This window comes from Octodon degus, unplaced genomic scaffold (genome assembly GCF_000260255.1).
Source record: "Octodon degus isolate 3935 unplaced genomic scaffold, OctDeg1.0 scaffold00138, whole genome shotgun sequence".
Lineage (NCBI taxonomy): Eukaryota > Metazoa > Chordata > Mammalia > Rodentia > Octodontidae > Octodon > Octodon degus.
Genome location: NW_004524714.1, coordinates 6,742,077 through 6,752,945, shown reverse-complemented (window position 1 = coordinate 6,752,945; position 10,869 = coordinate 6,742,077). Strand labels below are relative to the sequence as shown.

At 45.4% G+C, this 10,869-nt stretch overlaps 1 pseudogene; it reads right to left on the bottom strand.

Moving 5' to 3' along the window:
• Window positions 1–7,498: 7,498 nt before the first annotated feature.
• LOC105743602 lies at window positions 7,499–8,060 on the bottom strand (annotated as a pseudogene).
• Window positions 8,061–10,869: the final 2,809 nt, after the last annotated feature.

Below are 10,869 nucleotides of genomic sequence, written 5' to 3'. Positions count from 1 at the left end.
CTTTCTTTCTTTCTTTCTTTCTTTCTTTCTTTCTTTCTTTCTTTCTTTCTTTCTTTCCTTCCTTCCTTCCTTCCTTCCTTCCTTCCTTCCTTCCTTCCTTCCTTCTTTCTTTCTTTTTTTTTTCTCTTTCTGCTTTCTTGACCATGGATCAAACTCAGGATCTTATGCTTGCCAGGCAGGTGCTGTTTCTTTTTTCTTAAGACAGGGTGTAGTAGATTGTTAACTGGTGGTCAACTTGTTACATCAAGCAGAATAGAACTAGCATGGTGCTGGGTATGGGGGGGCCAGCCTTGTTGCCAGCAGCGTAAGAGGCAGAGTTGGAAAAGCTGTAGAGGGGGCCTGCCCCTTAGCTCAGCTCTTGAAGTGCCTGCTTCAACAAAGCAGTCAGGCTCAGGTTGCTGTGGTTCGATCCTCAGAACTCAAGCCAGCCAAACCTGCCCTGAAGGCATTTGGAGCAAAAAAGAAAAAAGAAAGAAAGAAAAAAAAAGCTGTAGAGAAGCTGTTAGGGAAGCTGTTTGGAGAAGTTGTTAGAAACTGCTGGTTCTCTTGGGCTATTCTGCTGGTTCTCTTGGGCTCTTCTGCTGGAGGATCTCATCACACTGGCTTTCCTGGTGAGTTTGGCTGTTCTTTTCAGAGGAGGAGCTCGGGACCTTGTTGTCGTTGAGAATGGCTATGGTTCATTTTTGTGGCACTCTGGTCCTCATCTTGAGCATCAGTTCCTGGCTCCAGAGGGGAAGATGGTGCACAGTTCAGTCTCCTGGAGAAGCTTGTCACATTGGCTTTCCTGATGAGAACTCCACTTTCCTTCATCAGCAGAGGAGCTCGGGACCTCACTGTTGCTGAGGATGGCTGTGGTACCTTTGGGGGGAGCACTGCTTCTTACCTTGAGCATTGCTTCCTGGCTCCAGTTCAGACCCCTCAGCCTGCTAGCACAGATCCTTCATTCCACTGGCATAGACTTTCTAGCATCCACCACTGACCTTTGGGCCCTCTTAGTGCAGATCCGTGAAGCGGGTCTGATAAGACATTGTTGTGGGCTCTAGGCCTCCAGCCCGACTTGTGGGAGGCATTGTAATGGGCTCTAGATTTTCATCTGGACTCATGCAGGAAATTAGGATCCTGGCCCTCTGCTGGATTCTTTGGTCTTTAGTGTGTGGAGAGTTTTCCTACACTCTTGTAAATGATTCTTTGGGTGATTATAAAATCATCTTATAAAATGTGTCCTGCATTGTATTGGTCCCCTTGCAAAAACAAAACAAAACAAAACAAAAAAACCCCACAACACAGGATCTCACTATGTAGTTCAGGTTGACCTTGAACTCATTATGAGCCCAGAGTGGCCTCGACCTTATGGTGTTCCTCCTGCCTCATCCTCCCAGGTGCTGGGATTAAGCCTGGTGTTGCTATGGGATTGTCAAGAAATGATCCTTCCTGTTCGAAGTAAATTGCTTGTGCCTTCTTAGGAGATTAAGCTTTTGCAGTCTTCCCCAAACTTATATTGCAGTGGTCATGGAAGATCCAAAGTTCCTAGCAGAGAAAGCTGAGAATAAGGATCCCAGTAACTAGGAGCCCACGCTATGCACATGTTATCTCCGATCTTCCTAGCAACCTTATATGATGATATTTGCAAGGTCCCTTGGGCATGGGTTGCTTTTGCTGCTAAGCAACTTTTCCCCTTTTGTGGATTCTACTTTGAGCATCATCCCCAATGAGAAGCACTTGTAGTCTTACAGGGCTGTCAATCAAGATGCTCCAGCAAAGAGTGATTTAGGGACCTTGGCCAGGCCTGTCACACTCCAGAGGTCTGGGCATTTCAAATAGTCAATGATGGTCAGAAAAAATAATAGAGTTGGGTCATCCCAGAAACAATGCCCTGTGGATAATAATAGTTACGATATTTATTGGTAGCTTACAAGTTCAAGGCAGTGTAATGAAAACTGTATAGATGTTAATTCATTTAGTCCTCACAACAATCCTGTCCTGTGGGCACTGCTACACTCCCTATCTGACCGATGAACAAACTGAGGCAACAAAGCAAGGTCTCTCAGCCTTTATGGACAGAGCTGGATTTAAACCAGACAACCCAACTCTGGGACCACAGGTATTACTTGTCCCTCTGAAGCTTCTCAGTTATACATTATTAATATTACTACTACTACTACTGGCATTTATTTGTTTGTTTTTGAGGCAAGGACTCCCTGTGCATTCCAGGCTAGCCTTGACTTCACTGTGGAGCCCAGGCTGGCCTGAAACACACAGGTACCCTCCTGCCTCAGCTGCCCGAGTGCTGGGATTACAGTTGTTCACCACCATACTTGACTGTCAGTTATATTTTCTTTAGGTTTTTGTCCCTTGGGCCTTTTCCTTTTGAATTTGGTTTGTTACTTTTCCCTCTAGTTCAGTCATCTATAGTACAATCTTCTGGGTTTTTTTTTTTTTTTTTTTTTTTTTTTTTTTTTGTTTTTTTTTTTTTTTTTGTTTTTGGGCCCTCTAGTTCAGTCATCTATAGTACAATCTTCTGGGTTTTTTTTTTTTTTTTTTTTTTTTGGCAGGACCAGGGATTGAACTCAGGACCTTGCGCTTGCCAGGGAAGTGCTTATTCCACTGAGCCATTATAGTACAATCTTCTGACAAATTATCTTTTTCAGTCATGGCTCAGAGGAAAGTTCCCCTTACCTGTGACTAAGAAAGCCCAACTAAATAAGTATTATTATTCCTGCTCTCAGGCAAGGAATTGGAATAGACTGAATTGCCCAGCTAATAATAGTGAGGATGACGATAATAATAATAACAATGGCAGTAAAGGTAATGCCATCTACCATTCCTTTGACTAACTTAGCATTTAATGAGCACTGACTATTCAGGGGCTCTGTGTGAGGGGATTTACATAAATTATGTCACTTAAATGTCACAACAACTCCAGGAGGTAAAGCTATTTTTAAAATGAAGATATAATTCTCATTTCACAAAATTTATTCTTTTAAAGTGTATGGTTCTTTGGATTCTAGAAGAGTTTCAAAATTGTGTGATCATGGGCAGGGTGTGTTGGTGAAGGCCTATAATCCCAGCACTCAGGAGACTGAGGCAGGCAGACAGATTCTCCTGAGTCCGAGGCTGGCCTGGCTTATGTAGTAAAACCCTGTCTCCAAAAAACTTTTTTTAAATAAATAAATATGTTCATAATGTTATATGGCTGCCATCACTATCTGTATCTTGTCCATCAGCTTTCCACCACTATAACAAATTACCTGAGGGCTGGTGAGGTGGCTCAGTGGTCTAAAGCACCTACTTAGAACAAGCTTAGCAAAGCACAGGGACCGCGGTTCAATCCCCCAGCACCACATGCCAGCCAGCCGCGCCCCCTGGTGGGCTGAGCTGGGCACACACACACACACACACACACACACACACAAATAAATAAATAAATAAAAAATAAATAAAATTAAAAAATAAAAAAAATTGTAGCACACATCTATACTCTCAGCATTCTGGGAAGCTGAGGCAGGAGGATCACAAGTTGGAGCTCAGCCTACACAACTTAATAAATTAGCAAGCCCCTCTCTCAGAATCAGGAGGTGAGCCTCCTGCCTCAGCCTCCTTAGTGCTAGGATGACAGACATATGACACCACACCCAGCCCTATGTTTAATTTTTTGAGGAGCTGCTATTCTGTTTTCCACAGTGCTTGCACCCTCCAAGCTAGGCAGGACAATACATACCTGTCATCCCAGCACTCAGGAGGCTGAGGCAGGAGAATTCCCTGTAGTTCAAGGCCAGCCTGGGCTACATAGTGAATTCAAGTTCAGCCTGGAATACGTAGCAAGACTCTGTGTCCAAAAACAAAACAAAACATTTTATACTCTTATTGATTCCTCCACACCCTCATTACTAGTTTCCTTTATATTTTGTTTGTTTGCCTTACTATACTGCCAACTGGAACCCAGGGGCATTCTACCAATAAGCCACATCCCCAGCCTTTTTTCATTCTGAGCCAGGTTCTAAAGTTGCTCTGCCTGGTCTTTTTTTTGTTGGTTTTTTTTTTTTTTTGGCGGAGCCGGGGACTGAACTCAGGCCCTTGTGCTTGCCAGGGAAGCACTTATTCTACTGAGCCATCTCCCCAGCCCCACTCTGCCTGGTCTTTTTTTTTTTTTTTTTCGGAACCGGGGATTGAACTCAGGCCCTTGCGCTTGCCAGGCAAATGCTTATTCTACTGAGCCATCTCCTTGGCCCCTCTGCCTGGTCTTAAACTTGCAATCTTCCTACCTTAGCCTCTCAAGTAGCTGAGTTTCCAGATATATGCCACCTATTTATGGCTTTTTTTTTTAAATTTAGGACACGGTCTAGAGGGTCTACAGGGTCTCACTGTAGATCAGACTCATAAGGATCCTCCTGTTTTACAGCCTCCCAAGTGCTGGGATTACAGGCATGTGCCACCATGCCCAGTCTCAATTGCTGTCTCAGCATGCCCCAGGGGTATGGCCGGCAAGCAGGTTTATCAGCAATTTTCACACTAAAGAATTAAAATTCTTATAATCTTTATTCATGTGGTACAAGGTCTCACTATGCAGCTTGGATGTGTAGTGATTCTCTTGTCTCGTCCTTCCCCATGCTGGGATTACAGGCATGTGCCACCCACAGTTTCAGTGGCCAGCGCAGCATGCAGTACTGGGGATTGAATGTAGATCCTTGCTCTTGCCAGGCAGGAGCTTAGACTGCTGAGCTATCTCTCCAGCCCTGACACTGAGGAATTAATGCCACCCTTAGTCCTCAGTAAAACACTGTTTCAGAATTATTCTTCTACTATTATCATTAATTACCATTTGCCTGCTAATTTCAATACTCTAAACTTGAAAATAAGGCAGACTATGTGGGTGTGATGGTGCATGCCTATAATCCCAGCACTCAGGAGGCTAGGACAGAAGTATTCCTATGAGTTCGAGACCAGCCTGAACTACATAGTGAAACCTTGTCTCAAAACACAAGCAGAAGTGAAAAATAATACAGATTGGGCCTGGGGAGATGGCTCAGTGGAATAAGCGCTTCCCTGGCAAGCTCAAGGGCCTGAGTTCAATCCCCAGTTCCGCAAAAAAAAAAAAAAGAAAAAGAAAAAGAAAAAGAAAAAGAAAAAGAAAAATAATACAGATAAAACAGGTAAAACCAATGGGAATTTTGGAGTCAACTACCAGGTTTGTGGTCAGTTCTGACACTTAGGTAAGCAACATACTCTCTCTGAGCCTCAGGAACTCCTCTGTACAATGGGCAACACTAGTAACTAGCTTAAAGAATTACCATAAAGTTGTATAAGTTAGCATCATTTTTTCTGAGCTTGTAAAATCATTATCCACACACATTTTACAGATGAGAAGACTGAGGTGGCGTGGGATGATCTGTCCATGGTCCTTAAGACAAGAGTGACCAAGAGGAAGCTTCTCAGTTCCGCATTTCTGTGCTGGTCCATTCCTTGCTCTCTGTTTGTTCTGCCTCTAGGGCACTCAGACATCTGGGACTTCTCTGCCCTGCTCTTGTGAACACTGAGTGCAACCCTGTGGAAAAGCAATGGATTCCCAGCTCAGAGCCCCTTGTTTCCTGCATCAGATTGATTTCCCAGGAGCTCCAGCTGCACCCTTGAGCAGGATGATACTAGAGACACATGGACATGGTGTCCTGAGCTTAAATTCTGACTCCTTCACCACATAAGCAAATGGCTGCATCCTTTTGACCTTCAACTTCAGACTCCACATTCTGTTTACTCATTCTTCAGTTACTAGAAATCTGCACGCTTACTTTTGGAATGTTGTGAGCACTATAAGCATATGGTTGTGAGTTCTTCTACTTTTTAAAAATGTATTTGGTACAGGGTCTCACTCTGCAGCTCAGACTCATGATCCTCCTGTTTTCAGCCTCCCCAGGGCTGGGGTTACAGATGTGTACCAACATGCCCAGACTCGGTGGCCTCACCCAGGGACAGGAGCAGCATGGCCTGTGATGCCAGGATTAGAACCCTGGTGCCTGCACTTGCCTAAGCAGGTGCTAACTCTGCTGAGCTCTCTGTCTGGCCCCTGGGTGTTAATTCTTGTGTGGCCATATATCTTTCGCTCTCTTGGGTCTGTGCAACTGGGGACAATTGCTATACTCAGCAAGAGTGCTGTGGAGACTTGTGAGCCTATGTAAAGTTTCTAATGCCATTGCCTGACACACCACAAGTGCTCACTCATCACCATTCCCTCTCTAATCCTGGTCCTGGGGTGGGAGGGCAACAGAGGCTGAGGCTTCTGTAAGACTAAGCTCAAAAATGCAGTCCACAGGGCCAGGAAGCTGTGTGGCAGCTGGTATGAGTGCAAGGGAAGATTAGGGGTGGCAGAGATCAAAAGCTAAATCATGTAGCTTGCTCCTTTGTTCTTTGCCATTTACCTTTCCCTAGGTGCTTCCTGGGCAAGAGGGAGGAAAACCCACCACATATGCACACAGATACACAAAACACATGTATACAAACATGTACATGGATGGAGATGCACAAACACACATAGTATGGACATAGAGGTTTGCTAATGTGTGTGCACAGTTCAAGCCAAAATCCATCTGCATGCTCCATCTGTCAGTCAGGAGCTCCCATGTCCATGAACATATGCAAAATATATGGCCATGCAAGTTCATGCACACCCATGTGCAAGTGTACATATATTCACACACACACAAACACACACATGCACTCAAGTGCTTGTCTGTGTATGCACATACTTCCTCTTCAAATCCTCCACTCTAAATAGAAGCATAAACTGCAGCATATGTGCCTCGGTGCCGTTAGGTGACAGGAAGCTTTCCAAAGACAGCCTTGAAAAAGAATGGAGAGAAATTGGCAGGGGTTCCGAGCACTGCAGGAAGGATGAAGGGGTGGAAGGCACTCTGCAGCTGGGTGGAAGGAAGCAGGAGACAGTGATCTCTTAGGGAGGGAAGATGCCCTTGAAGCCATCCTCCGCCAACCCCGATTTGAATTAACCAATGGTTTGTACCCATTGATTGATCACTATGGCTACTTCCAAGCAAATCAGGTTCAATATAAGCATGTAGCACCTTTAACAGGTCAGGTACTGATCGAGCCCTTTACATATTTACTCATTCAGCACTCAACTGTAATAAGGGCTTACACTTTTCAATGTAGGGAGACCCAGATATATGCCATCTCCTCTCCAAATGAGGATGCACCCAAATTTTGGCTTGACCCCCCCCCACTTTGGCTCCCTCTCTAGATACATACAGATGTTATCTCAGACTCCCTACTGACTCCCATCTGCCTGGAGTCTCTGCTGCTCAGTATGTGACCTTCATCTTTGTCCCCTGTCTACATGTTGACCCTCCCTTTTTTTTTTTTTTTTTTTTTTTTTTTTTTGCTGCAAAAGGGTTTTTCTTTTGGTCGAAGATTTGGGAGGGGGCTCCAGAAAGGTGAGAAAGCTGCCTAGTGGCTGGAGGGAGGGGGTTAGGCCAAAGCCCTGATGCCGGGTGATGCAGGAGCCCCTCAGAGACCGCCAGGCTTTGACCTCCTAGTCGTGTTTAAGGGTGAGCCTTTCAAAGAGGCACTCACCCAGCCCAGCCTGGGGCTTGCCAGCCTGCGGAGGTTGGTGAGGTGGTCACCTGTCTTGATGAGCCTCACCTCCTCATCTAGGAAGTGGTTCTCCAGGAAATCACAGATATGGGGGCGGTCTTGGCAGAGCCCAAGGCATGAAGGTCCAGAAGAGCTTGGTTCAGGTTCTTCTCCAGGGCCAGGGCAGCTTCCATGGCGTCCAAGGTTTTACCTCAGTCATCTTCACATGGTTTCTGCATGTCTTGGAAGAGTACACGGCCACCGCGCCGGTTTTGCATCTTCAGGAGATGCTCGGCACCCTCGCGTTTCTCTTTGGTCACCTCATGGAAGAAATGGCCCACGCCCTCCAGAGCCACATCGTCTCGGTCAAAGCAGTAGCCCAGAGAGAGGTAGGTGTAGGAGGCCTGCAGGTGCAGGTTCACCAAGCGGTTGACAGCAGCTTCCACCTCGGTGGAATAATTCTGTCAAATCTGAGAGGTCATGGCTGATCAGCAATAAGGAGCTACCTACAAAAGAATGGTATTGTCCAGTCCTGGAAGGAGGAGATAGGCGAGAAGATGGTCCTGAAATTTGTACCTGGAAGGTGGGTGGGAAGATGAAAGAGGGAGTCCCTGGGTCTGTTCCATCCAAACACTGGTGAAGCAAAAACAGATTGAGGTACCTCTTTTTTTTTTTTTTACCAGGAATTGAACTCAGGCCCTTGTGCTTGCCAGGCAAGCGCTTATTCTACTGAGCCATCTCCCTGGCCCTGACCTTCTTATTCACTCATCATCACACAGGGCTCAAGTCATTCACTTGTACTCACAGTTTATACTATAGTAGGCTAATAAGGGTTTCGGGACCAAGAAAGGGGCCTTTAAGACCTGTCTCAGCCTGAGAGTGGTGGTGCACACCTGTAATCTCAGGATGCAGGAGGCTGAGACAGGAGGATTATGACAAGGTCAAGGCCAGCCTGGGCTACATAGTGAGTTCAAGCCTAGCCTGAACTAAAAAGAAAAGAAAAAGACCTGTCTCATTGGGCAAGTGAATTTGTTTTGTAGTTTTATTGAAGTACAATTAATAATAAATTATCCATACATTGAAAGTATGCAATCTGATGCATTTTGACAAATGAGATATGATTGGAAAATATGGTGTTTCGTTTGTTTGCTTTTGTTTTCAGTCTTTTTTTTTTTTTTTTTTTTTTTTTGGCGGAACCAGGGATTGAACTCAGGCACTTGTGCTTGCCAGGGAAGCGCTTATTCCACTGAGCCATCTCCCCAGCCCGTTTTCAGTCTTTTTGAGATAGGTTTTCACTCTGCAGTTCAGGCTGGCCTTGACCTGTGCAGTGATCATCCTGCGTCAGCCTCCTGAATGCCGTCATTACAGACATGTGCCACCACACCCAGCCGATAACGTGCGGTTAATTTTTTTTTTTTTTTTTTTTTTGCAGAACTGGGAATTGAACTCAGGCCCTTGCGCTTGCTAGAAAAGCACTTACTCCACTGAGCCATCTTCCCAGCCCTTAAATTTTTTAAGAAGTATTACAAGACACATTGCCACTAATCCCTCTCAAAGCACTCCCCCTTGCTTCAAATATTCTTATCTCACTGTTCTTGCCACATTCTGAAGCAGTTCTGGAAGTCTTTTTCTGTGAGTATCTTTAGATTTTTAGTTGTGTTGTCATGGCTGCCTTGCACTCTTTTTTTTTTTTTTTTTTTAACTGGGGATTGAACTCAGGCCCCTGTGCTTGCCAGGGAAGTGCTTATTTCACTGAGCCATCTCCCTTGCCCCTAAACGTTTTCAGGTTTCAGGGCTTTTTTTTTTTTCCGGAAACGGGGATTGAACTCGGGCCCTTGCACTTGCCAGGGAAGCGCTTATTCCACTGAGCCTTTTCCCCGGCCCCATGGCTGCCTTGATATCCTAAATTAATTGCCTTTGACTTTGGAGAAGAGCCAGACATCTCAGGGTGTGCCAGATCCGGTGGATGCGGTGGATATATACACCCCATAAATGTTTTTACGAGCCCATCTTTCTGTTAGGTGGCGCTGGCACCAGCATTCACTCTAGTTTTCATCACGCCTTATAAGGACACTCATGAAAGAGGACTTCCAGAACTGCTTCCGAGTGGCAAGAAGGACGGGATTAATGTGCTCAGTGTGAGGGTGAGTGGGGCGGGATTCATGGCAGTGTATCTTTTACTGTAATAAATTTAAATATCTACCCTGTTTTTCAACTATCCCTTGTAGGAGTACCTCTGGGAAACCTCCACCACCATCAAACATGGAAAAGGTGACTTTTAAGATTCATGTGACACAGAAGTGGGCCCAGTGAAGGGGGAGCAGAAAGGGAAGTTACGTGAGGGAGAAGCAACGCTCCAGCTAAGGCTGTGGGGTAAGGCAGTGTGGAAGAAGCTCTGAATTGCTAGCGTGGGGTGTTGGAGGGCAGCACAGGAAGAAGGGGGGCCTGGCAGGTCCAGGGATGAGGTTATAGGCAGCCCACACCTGACCCAGGGCCCGGGCTCAGGCCCATCCTGTGATCTAGGCCTCCCAAGCCTCCATTCCTGCTGTAGAAACATCTGCAGGGTGCAGTGCATTTCCCTACTGACCAACAGAGCAGGGCTCACTGTCCCCCAGGGGGTCCCATGGCCTATTTCTGGAGGTGAACGTTGTACAACTTGGCATAGCACTCTCTTCTGGCTCCAAGCACCCAGCCAGCCTATAATTGGAGACATTTTCTTTATTCTCTATTTAAAATTTAATCTCTGCTTTAAACTTTCCAATCTCTATTTACAAATCAGTAAAGAATTTTAAAATTGGTTTTGAGATGATTTGACTGGAAAGGTGGGGATAGGGTCTCACTATACAGAACAGGTTGGCCTGGAACTCACTATGTATCCTCTTGCCTCAGCCTCCTAAGTGCTGGGATTATAGGCATGTACCACCATGGCCAGTCTGAGATGAATATTTTGGTTTTTGTTTTTTTTTTTTTTTTTTTTTTCAGGAACCAGGTATTGAACTCAGGCCCTTGCACTTGCCAGGCAAGTGTTTATTCTACTGAGCCATCTCCCTGGCCTCCTGAGATGAATATTTTGAAATATTTTAAAGGAGCAGCCAGATATGGTGGTGCATACCTATAACCCCAGCACTTGGGAGTTCAAGGCCAGCCTAGAATACTTAGTGAATTCAGGGCCACTCTGGACTATATATACAGCAAGACCCTATCTCAAAATAACATAAAATAAAACAAAACAGAACAGGGTAATAATCCCATCTCCCCATTACCCTGTTTTCTTTCTTTCTTTCTTTCTTT